Source organism: Hyperolius riggenbachi, chromosome 12, assembly GCF_040937935.1.
Source record: "Hyperolius riggenbachi isolate aHypRig1 chromosome 12, aHypRig1.pri, whole genome shotgun sequence".
Taxonomy (NCBI): Eukaryota; Metazoa; Chordata; class Amphibia; order Anura; family Hyperoliidae; genus Hyperolius; species Hyperolius riggenbachi.
The window spans coordinates 113,495,853-113,517,755 of NC_090657.1; positions in this window are offsets into that span (position 1 = coordinate 113,495,853).

The following is a 21,903-nucleotide window of genomic DNA, read 5'->3' on the forward strand; positions in this document are numbered from 1 at the left end:
CGGACTTCGAGCTCACTATTCGAGTCGGTATTCGAGCTCACTATTCGAGCTGACTATTCGAATTGGCCTTAAATAGCTTCCAACACTTGTTTTGAGGGTGAATGATGCAAGAAACATCTTTTTTTCCAAGTAACAACAGCAAGTGATTATGTGGGGATGTTCCTTTAAAAAAAAATGTGGAAAGAGAAGTTGTGTCCTAAATTTTGTTCAGTAGTGTTACTGTATATACTTGTTCTTCTTCTTCTTTATCTTTCTTCTTCTTCTAGATCTTCTTCTTCTATATCTTCTTCTTCTTCTTCTTCTTCTTCATCTTCTTCTTCTTCTTCTTCATCATCTTCTTCTTCTTCTTCTTCTTCATCATCTTCTTCTTCATCTTCTTCATCTTCTTCTTCATCTTCATCTTCATCATCTTCTTCTTCTTCTTCTTCTTCTTCTTCATCATCTTCTTCTTCATCTTCTTCATCTTCTTCTTCATCTTCATCTTCATCTTCTTCTTCTTCTTCATCTTCATCTTCTTCATCTTCTTCATCTTCTTCTTCTTTATCTTCTTCTTCTTCTTCTTCTTCTTCATCTTCTTCTTCTTCATCTTCTTCTTCTTCATCTTCTTCTTCTTCATCTTCTTCTTCTTCTTCTTCTTCTTCATCTTCTTCATCTTCTTCTTCTTCTTCTTCATCTTCTTCTTCTTCATCTTCTTCTTCTTCATCTTCTTCATCTTCTTCTTCTTTTTCATCTTCTTTTTCATCTTCTTCTTCATCTTCTTCTTCATCTTCTTCTTCATCTTCTTCTTCATCTTCTTCTTCTTCATCTTCTTCATCTTCTTCTTCTTTATCTTCTTCTTCTTTTTCATCTTCTTCTTCATCATCTTCACGTATTTCTCTTTTCAATTTTTTTTTAAAGAAATGCAGCTATTTTTGAGCGTAACAAATAGCTGGTGGGCGCACGCATGTTGGAAGCGCCATTGTATGTGCTCCCTGGCAGTGGAAACACAAAGACAGCAGGAGGTAAATTCAGCAGCAGGAGGAGGAGGATGAGTGTGTGGCAGCAGGCAGTCAATGAGGCAGGCAGCTCGCCGTGACATAATAGCCCTGGTACCTAGCGGTGATACCAGGGCTGTAAATAAACACAACAGGAGGTCCCAGACAGCGGTCGTGCAGCCCACATTGTGTCCAATACACAACTGGGACAACACAGTTTTCAACCCGGGCACCTCAGAAAAATTAAACCTTTTTTTTTTTTTTAATGGTTTTTTGGTTTTTGGTTTTACAACCAATATAGCTATTGTTTGACGTAATAGCTGGTGGCAGAGTGGCAGCAGAAGAAGGTAATTCTGTGTACCCTGGCAGTGGGAAACACAGACAGACAGCAGCAGCAGGAGGAGGAATGGAGGAGTAGGCGAGCAGCTATTGTTTGACGTAATAGCTGGTGGCAGAGTGGCAGCAGAAGGTAAATCATCTGTGTACCCTGGCAGTGGGAAACACAGACAGACAGCAGCAGCAGCAGCAGGAGGAGGTGTGGAGGAGCAGTGTGAGTGTGGCAGCAGGTAGGCAGCGTGACATAATAGCCCTGGTACCTAGCGGTGATACCAGGGCTGTAAATAAACACAACAGGAGGTCCCAGACAGCGGTCGTGCAGCCCACATTGTGTCCAATACACAACTGGGACAACACAGTTTTCAACCCGGGCACCTCAGAAAAATTAAACCTTTTTTTTTTTTTAATGGTTTTTTGGTTTTACAACCAATATAGCTATTGTTTGACGTAATAGCTGGTGGCAGAGTGGCAGCAGAAGAAGGTAATTCTGTGTACCCTGGCAGTGGGAAACACAGACAGACAGCAGCAGCAGGAGGAGGAATGGAGGAGTAGGCGAGCAGCTATTGTTTGACGTAATAGCTGGTGGCAGAGTGGCAGCAGAAGGTAAATCATCTGTGTACCCTGGCAGTGGGAAACACAGACAGACAGCAGCAGCAGCAGCAGGAGGAGGTATGGAGGAGCAGTGTGAGTGTGGCAGCAGGTAGGCAGCGTGACATAATAGCCCTGGTACCTAGCGGTGATACCAGGGCTGTAAATAAACACAACAGGAGGTCCCAGACAGCGGTCGTGCAGCCCACATTGTGTCCAATACACAACTGGGACAACACAGTTTTCAACCCGGGCACCTCAGAAAAATTAAACCTTTTTTTTTTTTTTTTAATGGTTTGTTTGGTTTTGGTTTTGCAACCAATATAGCTATTGTTTGACGTAATAGCTGGTGGCAGAGTGGCAGCAGAAGAAGGTAATTCTGTGTACCCTGGCAGTGGGAAACACAGACAGACAGCAGCAGCAGGAGGAGGAATGGAGGAGTAGGCGAGCAGCTATTGTTTGACGTAATAGCTGGTGGCAGAGTGGCAGCAGAAGGTAAATCATCTGTGTACCCTGGCAGTGGGAAACACAGACAGACAGCAGCAGCAGCAGCAGGAGGAGGTATGGAGGAGCAGTGTGAGTGTGGCAGCAGGTAGGCAGCGTGACATAATAGCCCTGGTACCTAGCGGTGATACCAGGGCTGTAAATAAACACAACAGGAGGTCCCAGACAGCGGTCGTGCAGCCCACATTGTGTCCAATACACAACTGGGACAACACAGTTTTCAACCCGGGCACCTCAGAAAAATTACACCTTTTTTTTTTTTAATGGTTTTTTGGTTTTTGGTTTTACAACCAATATAGCTATTGTTTGACGTAATAGCTGGTGGCAGAGTGGCAGCAGAAGAAGGTAATTCTGTGTACCCTGGCAGTGGGAAACACAGACAGACAGCAGAAGGGCAGTACACAGCAGCCCACTGTAGGTGTAAAATGTGTGGCTGCAGGCGACGTAATAGTCAAAGTGAACCAGGCTGGCTTAGTGAGCAGGAGCCAGGAGGTGGTAAAGGGTGGTAAGGCACATTAACGATGGTTCCGGCAGCCAGTTCATGTCCCCCTCTCGCCGACAACAGGGGCCAGGAACTCGCCTTCCACCCACGCCTGGTTCATCTTGAGAAACGTCAGTCTGTCCACAGACTTGTGAGACAGACGTGAGCGTTTCTCGGTGACCACGCCACCAGCTGCACTGAAGCAGCGCTCGGACAGCACGCTGGAAGGGGGGCAGGACAGCACTTCCAGGGCGTACTGCGCCAGCTCGCTCCAGATCTCCATGCGCTTGACCCAATACTCCATGGGATCAACAGGGGCATCGCTGTCAAGCCCGCTGTACGACCCCATGTAGTCAGCCACCATGCGGGTCAGGCGCTGGCTGTGACCGGAGGAGGATGCTGCTGCATGCATCTCCTCTCTAGTCACTGCTGCCGGAGCCTCTACAGTCCTGTAGAGCTCGTGGCTGAGAGACAGCAGGTCTGTGGGGCGCTTGCTGCTGCTGGATGCAGGCACCTGCTGCTGCCTCTGTGCTGGCTGCTGGACAGTGGGGGTGGAAGGCTGGGGGAAGGCTTCCTCCAAGCGCTCAACAAGGGCCTGCTGCAAGCTCCTTATTTGTTGCGCTGGGTCTCCTCCTGCAGGCGGCAGGAACTGGCTCAACTTCCCCTTGAGGCGTGGGTCCAACATCATGCTGATCCAGATCTCCTCCCTCTGCTTCATCTGGATCACCCTGGGGTCCCTGCGCAGGCACGTCAGCATGTGCGCTGCCATTGGGAAGAGGCGGGCCACGTCTGCTGGCACATCGACGTCAGTGCTGTCCTCATCCTCCTCCTCTGCCGCCTCATCCTCTCTCCACCCCCGCACCAACTCAGCTGCGCTGTGCTGATCCCCCTCATCAGCAGCCAGGTCAGGGACCTCCACCAAGTCCTCCTCCTCCTCCCCCTCAGAGGTGGACTGCGCAGCTGGTTGCCGCTCCTGCTGGTCCAAGGCTGCCGCTCCCTGTTCCAGCAAAGCATCGAGGGCCCTGTTCAGCAGAGAAACCAGGGGCACCCACTCGCAGACCATAGCATGGTCCCTGCTCACCATGTTTGTGGCCTGCAGGAAGGGAGCCAGCACAAAGCACACCTGCTGCATGTGCCTCCAGTCATCATCGGGGACGATGGACGGGATGTTGCTGGTCTTGTCCCTTCTCTGAGCTGCGGAAACAGTGGCCAGGGCAAGGTACTGTTTGACAGCGTGCCTCTGTTCAACCAGATGCTCCAACATCGCCAGGGTGGAGTTCCAGCGAGTCGGAACGTCAAGGATCAGCCGATGGCGTGGCAGATCCAGCTCCTTTTGCACGTCTTCCAGGCTCGCACAGGCTGCAGCCGAGCGCCGGAAGTGACGCACAACATTCCTTGCCGTTTCCAGCAGTTCGCCCATCCCCTGGTAGGTGCGCAGGAACTTCTGCACCACCAGGTTCAGCACGTGGGCAAGACAGGGGATGTGGGTCAGGTTTCCCCTGTCTATTGCGGCAACCAGATTGGCCCCATTGTCGGCCACCACCTCTCCGACTCTGAGGCCTCTGGGGGTCAGCCAAATCCTCTCCTGCTCCTGGAGTTTGGCCAACACATGGGTTGCCGTCAGCTTGGTCTTCCCAAGGCTGACCAAGTGCAGCAGCGCTTGGCAGTGGCGGGCCTTCACGCTGCTGCTGAGGCGGGGGGTTTGGCCAGGTGTGCCGGAGGATGGCAGAGGATCGGAGGAACCTGCTGCAGTTCCCCTGACCCTGCGGGGTGGCACCACCCACTGTGTTGCTGCTGCTGCTGTGCCCGCTGCTGCTCTCCCATCCTCACCCCCTTCCACCAAGCTGACCCAGTGGACAGTGAAGGACAGGTAGCGGCCTGTCCCGAAGCGGCTGCTCCAGGAGTCCATGGTGACGTGGACCCTTTCACCAACCGCGTGCTCCAGCCCTCGCTCCACATTGGCCATCACAAAGCGGTGCAGTGCAGGAATGGCCTTGCGGGCAAAGAAGTGTCTGCTGGGGAGCTGCCAGTCTGGGGCTGCGCAAGCAAGCAGCGCACGAATGTCGCTCCCCTCCTGCACGAGCGTGTACGGCAGGAGTTGGGAGCACATGGCCCGTGCCAGCAAGCCGTTCAGCTGCCGCACGCGACGGCTGCTGGGAGGCAGAGCCCTAACCACCCCCTGGAAGGACTCGCTCAAAAGGCTCTGGCGTGGCCTTTTGCTGACACGGGAATCAGCAGACACAGCAGAGGAGGCCACTGAGGACTGGCTGCCAGAACAGGCCTCAGTGTCGGCGGCAGGAGTTGCAGAGGGGGGAGGAGCAGTGCGTTTCCGCACTCCTGCTGGTGCTGCTGGAGGAGCAGGAGGGCGGGTGGCTGCTGTTGCTGCTGCTGCTGCTGAAGGCTGTGCAGTGATGGGTGTGGTGCCACTGCCAGCACCAGATGCCTTCAGCCTCTGGAACTCCTCATGCTGGTGGAAATGTTTAGCCGCAAGGTGGTTGATGAGCGAGCTGGTGCAGAACTTTAAGGGGTCTGCACCTCTGCTCAACTTCCGCTGACAGTGGTTGCAAGTGGCGTACTTGCTGTACACAGTGGGCATGGTGAAATATCGCCAGATTGGTGACTTAAACATCCCCCTACGGCATGGAAGCGCTGCTGCCTGTCTCCCTGTGGTGGTTGGGGGGGGGGGCTTGGGGGGCTTGGGTGCGGCTGGTGGTGGTACTGGCAGATGCTGCTGCTGCTGCTGCTGAGCCTGAGACACCAGCAGGCTGTGGGACCTGCCTACTGCTGCTGCCAATGCTTGCAATGATGCGCCTCCTTGCAAGGCCCACAAGAGCATCCTCCTCCTCCTCCTCAGAGCTGCTGAGGACGACATCCCCTGGAGGTGGTGGCACCCAGTCTCTGTCTGTCACCGGGTCATCATCATCCTCCCCCTCCTGAAACATGTCCTGCTGGGATGAGGACCCCCCAAACTCCTCTCCTGATGCATGGATGGGCTGCTTGACTGTCGCCACAGTCTTGCTGTCCAATCCCTCATCCCCCAAAGTGCCCATCAGCATCTCCTCCTCAAGATCGCCAACAACAGCAGACAATTTACTCATGATGCCTGGGGTCAAAAGACTGCTGAATGACAGGTCAGCGAGTGACGGTGAACTGGCCTCCTCCCCAGACCCTGCTGGGCGGCTGCTGCGAACAGGGGTGGTGGTGGTGGTGGTGGTGAGGGTGGAGGCCTCGGATGCAGAGCTGATGGCGGGCTGCTCATCCTCCGTCATGAGTTGCACCACAGTGTCTGCATCCTTTTCCTCAAAGGGACGTTTCCGACCCGGCTGGAGGAAAATGGGAGCAGGTGCTACACGCTGCTGCTGCTGTGTCTCTGCAGCGTGAGTTGCAGATGCTCCTGCTGGGCGGCGCCCAAGGCGTCCACGGCCAGTGGCTATGGGAGGAATGTTAGCCACTGACGCTGCTGCTGCTGCTGCGGAACTGTGCATGGTGGCGCGCCCGCGGCCGCGGCTTGCCACAATGCTGCTCCCTCTCCTCCTGATTCCCTTGCTGCCCTTCCCCTTGCCCAAACCGCGCTGGCTGCCACTTCCAGACATCTTCAATGTTTTGGGCGTATAGAGAAAAGTTTTTTAAAAGGGCGGCTGAAAAGTGGGGTACTTTAATGGAGTGGGTTGGTTGGTGAGGTGACTGAGTGAGTGTCCCCTAGTACAGTAAGTAAGTAGTAACAGTCAGGAAGTACAACTAGCAGTTACAATAATCAGTAGTAATCACAAGTAAATTTAGTGTGTGTACACTCAGACAGTGAGTGCACGCACGCAGGAGCTAGTAGCCTATGGACAGTGACTGAGTGTCCTAGACTCCTAGTACAGTAAGAGTAAGTAGTAACAGTAAGTAGAACTAACTAATTACGATAATCAATCAGCGATCAGAAGGAAATAGAGTGTGTGTTGTGTGTGTACACTCAGACAGTGAGTGCACGCACGCAGGAGCTAGTAGCCTATGAACACAGTGACTGAGTGTCCTAGACTCCTAGTACAGTAAGAGTAAGTAGTAACAGTAAGAAGAACTAACTAATTACAATAATCAATCAGCGATCAGAAGGAAATGGAGTGTGGGTGTGTGTACACTCAGACAGTGAGTGCACGCACGCAGGAGCTAGTAGCCTATGAACACAGTGACTGAGTGTCCTAGACTCCTAGTACAGTAAGAGTAAGTAGTAACAGTAAGTAGAACTAACTAATTACAATAATCAATCAGCGATCAGAAGGAAATGGAGTGTGGGTGTGTGTACACTCAGACAGTGAGTGCACGCACGCAGGAGCTAGTAGCCTATGAACACAGTGACTGAGTGTCCTAGACTCCTAGTACAGTAAGAGTAAGTAGTAACAGTAAGTAGAACTAACTAATTACAATAATCAATCAGCGATCAGAAGGAAATGGAGTGTGGGTGTGTGTACACTCAGACAGTGAGTGCACGCACGCAGGAGCTAGTAGCCTATGAACACAGTGACTGAGTGTCCTAGACTCCTAGTACAGTAAGAGTAAGTAGTAACAGTAAGTAGAACTAACTAATTACAATAATCAATCAGCGATCAGAAGGAAATGGAGTGTGGGTGTGTGTACACTCAGACAGTGAGTGCACGCACGCAGGAGCTAGTAGCCTATGAACACAGTGACTGAGTGTCCTAGACTCCTAGTACAGTAAGAGTAAGTAGTAACAGTAAGTAGAACTAACTAATTACAATAATCAATCAGCGATCAGAAGGAAATGGAGTGTGGGTGTGTGTACACTCAGACAGTGAGTGACCGCACGCAGGAGCTAGTAGCCTATGGACAGTGACTGAGTGTCCTAGACTCCTAGTACAGTAAGAGTAACTAGTAACAGTAAGTAGAACTAACTAATTACAATAATCAATCAGCGATCAGAAGGAAATGGAGTGTGGGTGTGTGTACACTCAGACAGTGAGTGCACGCACGCAGGAGCTAGTAGCCTATGAACACAGTGACTGAGTGTCCTAGACTCCTAGTACAGTAAGAGTAAGTAGTAACAGTAAGTAGAACTAACTAATTACAATAATCAATCAGCGATCAGAAGGAAATAGAGTGTGGGTGGTGTGTGTACACTCAGACAGTGAGTGACCGCACGCAGGAGCTAGTAGCCTATGAACACAGTGACTGAGTGTCCTAGACTCCTAGTACAGTAAGAGTAAGTAGTAACAGTAAGTAGAACTAACTAATTACAATAATCAATCAGCGAACAGAAGGAAATGGAGTGTGGGTGTGTGTACACTCAGACAGTGAGTGCACGCACGCAGGAGCTAGTAGCCTATGAACACAGTGACTGAGTGTCCTAGACTCCTAGTACAGTAAGAGTAAGTAGTAACAGTAAGTAGAACTAACTAATTACAATAATCAATCAGCGATCAGAAGGAAATGGAGTGTGGGTGTGTGTACACTCAGACAGTGAGTGCACGCACGCAGGAGCTAGAAGCCTATGAACACAGTGACTGAGTGTCCTAGACTCCTAGTACAGTAAGAGTAAGTAGTAACAGTAAGTAGAACTAACTAATTACAATAATCAATCAGCGATCAGAAGGAAATAGAGTGTGGGTGGTGTGTGTACACTCAGACAGTGAGTGACCGCACGCAGGAGCTAGTAGCCTATGGACAGTGACTGAGTGTCCTAGACTCCTAGTACAGTAAGAGTAAGTATTAACAGTAAGTACAACTAACTAATTACGATAATCAATCAGCGATCAGAAGGAAATGGAGTGTGGGTGTGTGTACACTCAGACAGTGAGTGCACGCACGCAGGAGCTAGTAGCCTATGAACACAGTGACTGAGTGTCCTAGACTCCTAGTACAGTAAGAGTAAGTAGTAACAGTAAGTAGAACTAACTAATTACAATAATCAATCAGCGATCAGAAGGAAATGGAGTGTGGGTGTGTGTACACTCAGACAGTGAGTGCACGCACGCAGGAGCTAGAAGCCTATGAACACAGTGACTGAGTGTCCTAGACTCCTAGTACAGTAAGAGTAAGTAGTAACAGTAAGTAGAACTAACTAATTACAATAATCAATCAGCGATCAGAAGGAAATAGAGTGTGGGTGGTGTGTGTACACTCAGACAGTGAGTGACCGCACGCAGGAGCTAGTAGCCTATGAACACAGTGACTGAGTGTCCTAGACTCCTAGTACAGTAAGAGTAAGTAGTAACAGTAAGTAGAACTAACTAATTACAATAATCAATCAGCGATCAGAAGGAAATGGAGTGTGGGTGTGTGTACACTCAGACAGTGAGTGCACGCACGCAGGAGCTACAAGCCTATGAACACAGTGACTGAGTGTCCTAGACTCCTAGTACAGTAAGAGTAAGTAGTAACAGTAAGTAGAACTAACTAATTACAATAATCAATCAGCGATCAGAAGGAAATAGAGTGTGGGTGGTGTGTGTACACTCAGACAGTGAGTGACCGCACGCAGGAGCTAGTAGCCTATGGACAGTGACTGAGTGTCCTAGACTCCTAGTACAGTAAGAGTAAGTATTAACAGTAAGTACAACTAACTAATTACGATAATCAATCAGCGATTAGAAGGAAATGGAGTGTCGGTGTGTGTACACTCAGACAGTGAGTGCACGCACGCAGGAGCTAGTAGCCTATGAACACAGTGACTGAGTGTCCTAGACTCCTAGTACAGTAAGAGTAAGTAGTAACAGTAAGTAGAACTAACTAATTACGATAATCAATCAGCGATCAGAAGGAAATGGAGTGTGGGTGTGTGTACACTCAGACAGTGAGTGCACGCACGCAGGAGCTAGTAGCCTATGGACAGTGACTGAGTGTCCTAGACTCCTAGTACAGTAAGAGTAAGTAGTAACAGTAAGTACAACTAACTAATTACGATAATCAATCAGCGATCAGAAGGAAATAGAGTGTGTGTTGTGTGTGTACACTCAGACAGTGAGTGCAGTGCGCACACGCAGGAGCTAGTAGCCTATATGAACAGTGACAGTGAGTGTCCCTACGGGTACAGTAAGAGTAAGTAGTAAGTAAGTACAACTAAATAACAATAATCTATCAGTAATCAGAAGGAAATAGAGTGTGTGTACACACAGACAGTGAGTGAGTGCACACACGCAGGAGCTAGCTAGTAGCCTATAAACAGTGACAGTCAGTGAGTGTCCTACTCCTAGTACAGTATAACTACAATACTATTAGTAAAGGACAGCAGAAATACTGGTATAGATGAGAGAAATAAACAGAGGACAGCTGCCCACAGAGGCAAGGCCCCCCTGAGGCCTAAACCTGTAAGCTTGCAGCAGCTGCCTGTCTCTAATGTAACACACAAGCTACTAACTAAAATACAATGTCTATCTAACTAACAACAATATAGGTGTATATGGCAGGTGTAGGTGAGCAAAAACGCTAGGTAAATGATCACAATAGAGCACTTGCTAAGCCAAAGCACAAAGGAGCAACTCTCTCTCTGTACAAGTCTCAGGCAAGCATGGAGAAACGGAACATGGCGGCCGCTATTTATAGGGTAGGGGCTGGCCAGGGTCCCCCTCTGTGATTGGCTGCCGTCAGAGGGCCTGGGAGCCCTCTGATTGGCTCTAAGGACATCAATCGGTACCGAGCTCGAATAGCGCCGGGTTGCTCGAATAGCTCGAATAGTGAATGGGCTATTCGAGTGTACTCGGATAGCCCATTCGAATAGCTCCAGCTATTCGGAGCTCGAATACCGAGCTCGAATAGCTGGAAAAGAGCTCGAATATTCGAGCTACTCGAATATTCGAGCTCTGCTGAGCACCACTGGTGCACACTGTGTCACATGGGTACCACAAAAAAGGCATGGGAAAAAAGGGTGCACAGTAACGTTATTAGTAAAATATTGTTCTTAAAATATAAATATTTTACTATAAAAACATAAAATATTGATATTAAATGCCAATATTTGACTATGGCCAAACCAGGCGGGGTGTGAAGCGAACTCATAGGCTGCTGTACCTGGCAGCCCAGCCACGTCCTCCCCTCTCTCTCTCTCGCAATGTTGCAGAGTGGAGGGGCAGCCGCTGCACAAAGTATCCAGGGAAGTGCTGGGAGCTCAGCTACGCTGTGCTATTGCTATTCTCTGCTCAGAGCTACACTAGGATCCTCATTACTCCCCAACGACTTCCCATCCCTGGCACCTCACGCGGGACTCCCGAGCAGAGGAAAAGTTTCCAGCAGCAGCATTGGGGTGCGTTATGGCCTCGGTGGGAAATACACTGCTTGGGATTGGAGCTGCTACAATTTCCTCCTCATGGCTCAGAGCCTCTGCCTCTGCTGGAAGAGAGAACTGCGGCTCCCGCGTCTTTTGAGGAGAGCACTCTGTGCAGACTGCGGGCTGTGGAGAGAGTATTCAGTGGAGCTCCTATCAATGTATGAGGAGAGCAAAGACCGGGACAGGAAGAAAGGACACATGGAAGTGGAAAATAGCGGCATTTGGGCACCTGCCCAAATTCCATTTCTACTATGGTGGAATTTCCACTATGGTCCATTTCCACTATGGTGCCCACAAACTGTTATTTTGTATTGGCGCCTATAGCGGCACCCATTTAGTCCACATGCCGCATGCCACCCTTTTTCCTGCAATGCTATACCAACAGCCTTGTGTTTATCGATATCACTGATGCCCGTTATTTTTTAAAATAAAAATTGCTACTGAGTAATCTGACCTTTTGTGACATACCATTCCAGTGTAAAGCCTTTTGTTAGCGATGTCACTGCTCTCATTATATTAAAAAGAATGTTTTCCCATTATTACTGATTTGTGACAAATCCTTGTAGATCACTGTTATTAGGAACATAAAGGCAGGATGAAGCACAGAGGTAGTAGGGCTCGTGGTGTTGATACATCCCAGGGCCGTGGCATATGTGCTACTCTGCAGTAGGAGTGCATTAGAGGTAGCACTCAGCATTCCGCTTCTTTTTTACCTCTTCTGCTATCAATGTTCCTGCACCCTACTCATTCTCCACAGTATTGTGAGCAACCCCAATACCACCTCACTAGAGATGTTTTTCTGTTCGCGAACCTTCGCGGAAGGTTCGGTCTGCGTAAAAGTTCACGAACCGCAATAGACTTTACTGGGGATGCAAACTTTGAAAAATCGAAAAAATTATGCTGGCCACAAAAGTGATGGAAAAGATGTTTCAAGGGGTCTAACACCTGGAGGGGGGCATGGCGGAGTGGGATACATGCCCAAAGTCCCGGGGAAAAATCTGGATGTGACGCAAAGCAGTGTTTTATGGGCAGTAATCACATTGAATGCTAAATTGCAGGCCTAAAGTGCTTTAAAACATCTTGCATGTGTTTACATCAATCAGGGAGTGTAATTAGAGTTCTGCTTCACACTGACACACCAAACTCACTGTGTAACGCACCGCAAACAGCTGTTTGCGTAGTGACGGCCGTGCTGGACTGGGGCGCACCGTGGCCAGAGTGTAGGCCGTGGCGGTTTTCAAGCCCATATGTTTGCCGGGCTGTGGTAGCTCAATGGTAGAACAACAGTGACTCTCCAGCTGATCAAATTTGGTCTGACCACAATGAAGCAACGACCTTATTATCTTTTGTGTCCCACTCCCACCCGAGACACTCATATAGCCAGCGGTCATTGCTTCATTGTGATACGCAAGCCCCTTCACCGCGGCAAGGTAATGATCATGAAGGGGGATGGGCACATGTACATGCCTTTTGTTTTTTTGTTGCAGCCGCCGCAGTGCAGCCAGAAAAATTAGGCAGACATGTACACGCACCAGAAAAATTAGTGCAGCGGCCGCTGCTAGCAGCGGCCTTAAAAATTCAGGAATCCACCTAGAGTCCTGGACCCTGTTGGTGGTGGCAGAGAAGGCAAGTGGCCTGTAGGCAGAGATGCTGTGTGTGGGGACTGACTTAGTCTTCGGTCGTGCAGTAGCCCTCCGTGATCCATTCCTCACTCATTTTGATAAAGGTCAGGTACTGAACACTGTCGTGACTTAGGCGACTTCTCTTCTCAGTAACTATGCCTCCAGCTGCACTGAAAGTCCTTTCTGACAGGACGCTTGCAGCAGGGCAAGAGAGAAGTTGTTTGGCAAATTGGGACAGCTCTGGCCACAGGTCAAGCCTGCGCAACCAGTAGTCCAAGGGTTCATCGTCGCTTTTCGCAGTGTCTACATCCACACTCAAGGCCAGGTAGTCGGCTACCTGCCGGTCCAGGCATTGGTGGAGGGTGGATCCGGAAGGACTATGGTAAGGAGTTGGACTAAGGAATGTTTGCATGTCCGACATCACCCTGAGATCGCTGGAGCGTCCTGTCCTTGCTTGCGTGGACTTGGGAGGAGGAGGGTTACTGCCAGTGGTATCTTGATTGCATTGTGCAGCCGCATCACCCTTAAACGCATTGTAAAGCATCATTGACAGCTTGTTCTGCAAGTGCTGCATCCTTTCCGCCTTCTGTTGAGTTGGTAACAGGTCCGCCACTTTGTGCCTGTACCAAGGGTCTAGTAGCGTGGCCATCCAGTACAGGTCATTCGCCTTGAGTTTTTTGATACGGGGGTCCCTCAACAGGCTGGACAACATGAAAGAGGCCATCTGCACAAAGCTGGATGCAGACATACTCTCCATCTCCTCTTGCTCTTCCTCAGTGACGGGATGCAACTCCTCTTCCTCCCCCCAGCCACGAACAATACCACGGGAACATGGAGCAGCAGAAGCCCCCTGTGACGGCTGCCGCAGTTGTTCTTCTTCCGCCGCCTCTTCCTCCTCCACAGAAACACCTTCCTCATCACCATCATCAGAGTCTGACTCCTCTCCTTCCCCACACGATTCCTCTTCTTCCTCCTCCTCCTCCCCCCTCTGTGCTGCCGCAGGTGTTGTGGAAACATCGGGTTCGGATGTAAATCGCTCCCACGACTCCTGCTGCTGTAACTGTTCCCCTTCACGCTTCTCCACAGCTGTTTCCACCACTCTACGCACGGCACGCTCCAGGAAGTAGGCGTAGGGGATCAAGTCGCTGATGGTGCCCTCAGCATGACTCACCAGTTTGGTCACCTCCTCAAAGGGCTCCATGACCCTGCATGCATTTCGCATCAGTGTCCAGTTGTTGGGCCACAACATCCTCATCCTCCCAGATTGTGTCCTTGTACTGTAATGATACAGGTACTGGGTGACGGCTTTCTCCTGGTCTAGCAGGTGAGAGAACATCAGCAGGGTGGAATTCCAGCGAGTCGGGCTATCGCAAATCAGGCGTCTCACCGGCAAGTTGTTTCTACGCTGAATGTCCGCAAAGCGTGCCATGGCCGTGTAAGAGCGCCTGAAATGCCCACACAACTTCCTGGCCTGCTTCAGGACGTCCTCTAAGCCTGGGTACTTGGACACAAATCTTTGCACAACCAGATTCAGCACATGTGCCATGCAGGTTACGTGTGTCAGCTTTCCAAAATTCAACGCAGAAATGAGATTGCTGCCATTGTCACACACCACGTTGCCGATCTCAAGCTTGTGCGGGGTCAGCCATTGCTCCACCTGTTTGTTAAGAGCAGCCAGGAGAGCTGCTCCAGTGTGACTCTCCGCTTTCAGGCAAGACATGTCTAACACGGTGTGACACCGTCGTACCTGGCATGCAGGCCCTGGGGTGCGGAAGCTGTGTAGCTGGAGAGGAGATCGCGGCACCAGCCAAGGAGGAGGAGGATGACGACAGCGAAGAGGTGGTAGCAGGTGGAGAGGAGGTGGCTGGAGGCCTGCCTGCAAGCCATGGAGGTGTGACAAGTCGGTCCGCTGCGCAGCCACGTACTCCCTGCTTGCTGCCATCGGTCACCAGGTTGACCCAATGGGCTGTGTATGTAATGTAGTGGCCCTGCCCATTTTTGGCATCAGGCATCCGTGGTCAGGTGGACCCTTGACCCAACGCTCTTCGCAATAGATGACACCACTTGCCTCTCAACTGCACGGTACAGTTTGGGTATGGCCTTTTGTGAAAAATAATTGCGGCCTGGTATCTTCCACTGCGGTGTACCAATGGCCACAAACTTACGGAAAGCCTCCGACTCCACCAACTTGTATGGTAATAGCTGGCGAGCTAATAGTTCCGCCACACCAGCTGTCAGACGCCGGGCAAGAGGGTGACTGGCAGACATTTGCTTCTTACGCTCAAATACTTCCTTCACGGACAGCTGGGTACTGCTGTGGGCAGAGGAGAAGGAACCGCTGAAGGGAAGAGGCGGTGTGGAGGAGGGTAGCTGTGAAGGGAGAAAGCGGATGAAGACGATGCACCTGAAGTAGGAAGATGAGAAGGAGGGTGGCTTGTCTTTTGTGTGCTGCTTTTCCTCAGGTGTTCTTGCCATAGCTGTTTGTGCCTTCTCTCCAGGTGCCTTCGTAAGGCACTTGTCCCTACGCGAGAGTCGGCCTTTCCACGGCTCAATTTTTGCTGGCAGAGACAACAGATGGCTTTGCTCCGATCTGAGACACACATGTTAAAAAATCTCCAAACCGCTGAGCCCCCCCTGGGGTGATGGCGCTACGGTGGCATCAGCAGCTGACGTTGAAGGGCATGTTGGCTGGCTGTCCATAGCTGGCAATACATGGCGCCGGACACTGCCCCCAGCTGTTTCTGAGGACGAGTTCCCTCTGCTTCTATCATGGAGTCGTCTCCTCCTACTCCTCTCTGACTCCCCCTCTGAACTGTCCCCTGGTCATCTCCTCTACCGGGAACATACGTGGCATCCGTATAATCGTCATCATAATCCTCCTGCCCAGCTTCACTTTCCTCAGACACCTCCTCAACTGCACCAACTTCAGGTTGTTCATCATCCCCCTCCTCACACGTTACGTCCATACTATCGCCACCTTACTCAGACGTATGAGGTGCTGTACCTGCGCCTTCTTCTTGTTGTTGCAGTAGTGGCTGTGAATCAGTGATTTCACCACCACCACCAAATAACTCCTGCGAAGTGTCAAATGCAGCGAATGTGTTGCTTGTTGTAGCGCTGGTGGCTGCGGGAGATGAGGTGTTCTGTGTTAAATAGTCAAGCACGTCCTGATCTTGGGAAGTGATGGCACGTGCCTTCTTCTGAGCACTGTATTTTGGGCCAGGTCCGCACGAAATCACAGCTACACCACCTCGCACCGACTTGTCGGTGCCAGGTGGCCTTCCTCTGGGTCTACCTCTTCCTCTACCTGGTTTGTCCATTTTGTCCATCTCGGGGGGATGCTAGGTATATGCAGTGAGCTAGGATCACTCAACACAACAGGTAGTTATATGTAGTGATGTGGGTTCACTGAACAGTAAAGGTAGTTAAAGGTAGTTAGATGCAGTGAGCTGGGTTCACTGAACAGTAAAGGTACTTAGATGCAGTGAGGTGGGTTCACTCAACACAACAGGTAGTTAGATGCAGTGAGCTAGGTTCACTGAACAGTAAAGGTACTTAGATGCAGTAAGGTGGGTTCACTCAACACAACAGGTGGTTAGATGCAGTGAGATGGGTTCACTGAACAGTAAAGGTACTTAGATGCAGTGAGGTGGGTTCACTCAACACAACAGGTAGTTAGATGCAGTGAGCTGGGTTCACTCAACACAAAGCTAGGTATATGCAGTGATGAGGTGGGTTAAGTAAACACAACCGGTACTGGGTATATGCAGTACTGGGTAGTACAATGTGCAGCTCCCTGTCACACACACAGGTAGTCACTGAATGTGCTGGGCTGCTAGCAGTGGCACACACACTAGTTTGCATGGTGCAGGCGAACGCGAACCACCAAAGTTCGCCTGGAACCGTTCACAGGCGAACCGTTCACTACATCTCTACACCTCACTACCCCACCTTCAAGTGATTGCTCAGAGGCGTTATTTTCCCATGCATTGAAAGACCAAAGTGATGTGCAAGTATTCTTACCATCAGATAAAGGAGGAGAGGTGGACGTTAGACACTCAAGTGACTGTAGTCTACTGTGAGTCGGAAATTGTCATCGATGGGGGTGATGATGATGATGTGGATGATGAAATGATGGATTTTTCATGGGAACCCAGAAGAAAGGAAGAGGAGGAGAAGGATGGTTCAGAGGGAGAAACAGAGACTTGGAGAGGGAGAAGAAGGGAAAGAAGAGTGTGACAGCACCTGTGGTCAGCCAGACACCGCTCCCGATCACTTCTAGCGGTACTAGATCCGCAGCACAAGGATCTTTAGTGACCAGGTGACATACGTTGTCGGAAGCTTGTCTGGAAGGGACAAAGCCCACCTGGTCCCAATGCACCAAGGCCCCCAACACTTTGTTAAGCCTTTGAGCTAATCATAGTTCAAAAGGGAGATAGGGCGGTAGTTTTTTGGGAGGAGTGAGTCTCGTTCTGGTTTAGGAATAACTGTGAGGAATGAGGATAAGAATTCCGAACGGACCTCCTTGCCCTTGAGAATAGAGTTATAAAGAGATTTAAGATAGGGGAGAAGGATATATCTAAATTTTTTATAATAAAGGGCAGTTAGACCATCCGGCCCAGGGGATTTATTGTTTGTTAATTTTTTTTAATTGTAGATAAAATGTCCTCATCAGAGACATGGATACTCAGGGTTTTAGCCGATTCCGTAGTAAGGACTGGAGTCTTGATGAAGCCCAAGAATTCCTCCACTCCTCCTGCGCCCTCCGGATTAGGCTCATTGTAGAGAGATTGGTAGAAAGTATAAATTGCTTGATAAATTTTAGACAGTTTGCTGGTGACAGACCCATCAGAAAGTTTAATCTTTTGTACATGGTTAAGCAATTGTTGTTGTCTGAGTCTCTGAGCAAGCCATCTATCTGGCTTATTCATAAATTTGTGGAACCTGGACTGAGTCCATTTAAACAGCTTCTCAGAGGACCTAGAGAGAACAACATCTATTTGTAGTTTTAGGTCTTTAATAAGCTTATGAGTATATAAAGAGGGGTACCTCTGATGTTCTGCTACCAAGCAATTCAATTTATGTTCCAGGTTGGACAACATTTCTGAACTAGCCTTTTTGGCCTGTGATGCTATTTGGATAAATTTACCCCGGATTACCGGTTTATGCGCACACCAGACTAGAGCTGGGGAGGTATCTGGAAGGGCATTATGAGAAAAATAGGAGGAGAGCTCAGAACTTAAAGTGGCTATATTGGAGGGATTAATTAAAAGCGAATCATTGAAATGCCAGTTTCTAAAGTGTTGAATAGAGTATACAGTCGAAAAGGCTGTTAGTACTAGGTTAGATTAGACCACGCATTGGGAATATGTCTAGAGAAGATAATTTGGTCAGCATGAGCAGAATTAGTAAAATTTCATCAATTCTAGAGAAAGTGTTGAATTGAGGAGAGTAGTATGTATAGCCCCTTTTGCCTCCATTATGCTCCCTCCAGGTATCTACCAGAGTTAAGAGGGATGAGAAATGAGACATCTTAGCACGTTTAGAGGGGGAAAATCTAGTAGATTGAGAACCAGTAGTGTCAATAATGGGGCAAAACGGGAGACTAAAATCCCCTGCCCAGTATAATATGTCGTAATTCAAAGATAGCAATTTTTTAGCGGAAAGCATGAAAACCTTTAGCGGGTCTGATGGATGTGCATAAGAATTTACAATGCAAATAGTTTTATCCTGGATAGTGCCCAACAGTATGACAAATCTGCCAGAATCATTAATTATATTAGATGTCACCTGGAGGGGAAAAAAATTATGAAGGAGAATTTCGACCCCTTCCTTCTTCACGGTCGGGTGGGATGACAGAAAAAATCGTTGGTATTGGGAGTGAAAAAATGTTGGGTGCGATATTTGGGAAAAATGGGTCTCCTGTATAGCTATAAGATCAGGTTTGTGTTTGGTATAGTCTAACAATGCCTTTCTTCGTTTGGGAGGGGAGTTTAGTCCCCTGCATTATGGAATACTATTCGACACATCCAGGAACACATAGTAGGAATGCAAAATAAAACATATACGTCTACATGCAGATCAGAGAAACTAAGCATTACAGCCACAAAAAAATAACAGAAAACAGAAAACTTTAGAAAACAAAAACAGAAAGCTTCACAGGAAGCCTGAAGGAACGTAGTTCCTAATATCATGCCAAGGCCTGCCAGGACAGATAATAAATATCCCAGCATGGCTTAGACAAAGTTGAGGCAGCAAACCAACCCCTAAACTTAACTGACTCAAGTCCGCTAACAGTACAGTAAGCTAGGAAGGCAAGTATTCCTCCATCAGAAAACAGAGGTGGTGTTTTTCAGAGTTGCCGCCATAGAAAAGCTAAGGTAGATGGGGCTTCACAAGCAGCATAATAAAATGTGAGATTAGGCCCCAAATGTGTCCCGGTATATCTTGAGATAGACGTGTAAAAAAATAGAGAAATCAGGTCGATACTTCACCTGTCGTGGTGTCAAGAAAAATTAGAGTGTGAGTTAGATGGGGTGAGGTGTCTTAAGGGATCCTGACGCCTGTTTGCTCTCACCTCGGTCCAGGTTCTTGATGGGCGAAGGGACCTCTGAGGTAATGGAGCTGCTGCTGTAGTTGCAGTGGGCAATTGCACAGGTATGTTGCATTGCTCTAGTGCTTTCAGCGCCTCATCAAAGTTCTTGCAGTGAAAAGTTTGATTAGAATGTTCAAAAATGAGCGCAAAAGGAAAGCCCCATCGATAACATACAGAGGCCTGGATCAAGGCTGCCGTTACGGGCCTCATCTCCCTACGTTTAACCACTTAAGGACTGCAGTCATAAAACCCCTTAAAGACCAGACACTTTTTTTCCATTCAGACCACTGCAGCTTTAACGGTTTATTGCTCGGTCATACAACCTACCATCTAAATGAATTTTACCTCCTTTTCTTGTCCCTAATACAGCTTTCTTTTGGTGCTATTTGATTGCTGCTGTGATTTTTAGTTTTTATTATATTCATCAAAAAATACATGAATTTTGTCCAAAAAATGATTTTTTTTTAACTTTCTGTGCTGACATTTTTCAAATAAAGTAAAATTTCTATATACATTTTTGTCCAAATTTATTGTGCTACATGTCTTTGATAAAAAAAAAATCCAATAAGTGTATATTTATAGGTTTGGGTAAAAGTTATAGCGTTTACAAACTATGGTGCAAAAAGTGAATTTTCCCATTTTGAAGCATCTCTGACTTTTCTGAGCACCTGTCAGGTTTAATGAGGTGCTAGGGGCAGATTAGGGTCTGATCTGATGGGTAGCAGTGACAGGGGGTGACGGGGTGATTGATAGGTGATCAGTAGGTGATTACAAGTGAGAATATATGCAAGCAGTGCACTGGCGAGTTGATCAGAGCGGGTCTGGGGGGCTATCTGAGGGTGTGGGCATGTGATTGGGTGCTCGCAAGGGGCAGATTAGGGTCTAATCTGATGGGTAGAAGTGACAGGTGGTGACAGGGGGTGACGGGGTGATTGATAGGTGAAAACAATGCACTTGGGAGGTGATCTGACGGCGGGTCTGCGGGCGATCTGAGGGTGTGGGTGGGTGATCAGACGCCCGCAAGGGACAGGTTAGGGTCTGATCTGATGGGTAGCAGTGACAGGTGGTGACAGGGGGTGATTGATGGGTGATTGACAGGTGATTATAGGGGAGAATAGATGTATACAGTACACGGGGGGGGGGGTCTGGGGAGGATCTGAGGGTGTGTGTGTGTGTGGGGGGGTGATCAGGAGCCCTCAGGGGGCAGTTAAGGGCCTAATCTAAAAAATAGCATTGACAGATAGTAACAGGGAGTGATTGATGGGTGATTACGGGGGTGATTGGGTGCAAACAGGGGTCTGAGGGGGTGGGCGATCAGAGGGCAGGGGGGGGGCATCAGTGTGTTTGGGTGCAGACTAGGGTGGCTGCAGCCTGCCCTGGTGGTCCCTCGATCATATCGTATTCTACGCTTTAGATGCGGCGATCCAGGGGTTAATAACCCGCCAGCGCTTCCGATCGGCCGGCGGGTTGACGTTGCGGGTGGGCGGAGTCTATTGCCGGCGGATGCGCGCGCATCACAGCACGTGATCCCCGGCCAGCTGAAGTCCCAAGACCCGACGCCAATTGCCGTTACGTGGTCCTGGGCATGCCACTTTGCCGCCGCCAATCTACAGTGGGCGGTCGGCAAGTGGTTAAACAGGGTTTTTAGGAGAGAGGTCAGCGAATATTTGGACAGGGTCAGTCTGACCTGGGAGGGCAGTCAAGTCTCTGGCTGCATTCAGGATTGTATCTCGGTGTTCCGCAAATTGAAGTTTAAGGATAATATCACGAGGAAGATCCCGATTTTTAGGCTTGTAGAGCGCCCTATGAATTCTTACGATGCGGAACTCAGCCATGCCAACATTAGGCAGCAATGCTGGGAACAGATTTAGAGCCATTGGTTTTAAGTCTGAGATAGTTTCCGGAACCCCCTGATGCATAAGGTTTGCCCTTCTCGCCCTGGTCTTCATGTCCTCCAACTTCGCTTGAATTTCCTCGATTTGCTGTGCCTGATGATCTGTTTGAATTTTATCTGCGTTCAGAGCATCCGCAAAGGGGTCAGTTTGCTTTTTAAGATACGCTACTCGATCTCCGACATCTTTAATTTGCTTTGAAAGATCCGATACTGCAGTTGAGAGCTCGTCTTTAAACACTCTGTGGATATTGTTGAAAAGCTGATCCAGCTTAGCATCGAGAACCGTTGGTTGCAGATCAGGTGGGGAGGGAGAGGAGAACAGGGCCTGAGTCTGCTGTTCTGACATGGACGGGAGAGACGGTGTGTCAGACTCAGATGCCATCTTAGGAGCCAACTCCCTAGGCTGGAGAAGTGTGGTGATCGGAGTTTGCTTTGCAAGAGTGGCAGAGGCTGAGGAACGGCGTCTTCTCCCTCTTCGTTTTCTCGACCCTGGCATCTCAGGGGACTCCCGTGCTAGATGGAGGTATTCTCGCCTTAAATGCTGGTGCTAGCTAGTAAAATCAGCAAGTCAGGGGCAGAGCTCAGAGAGTCGCCATGCTTCCTCTCTGGCACCGCATATGCGCCTCCGAGTAATATTTGACATTTC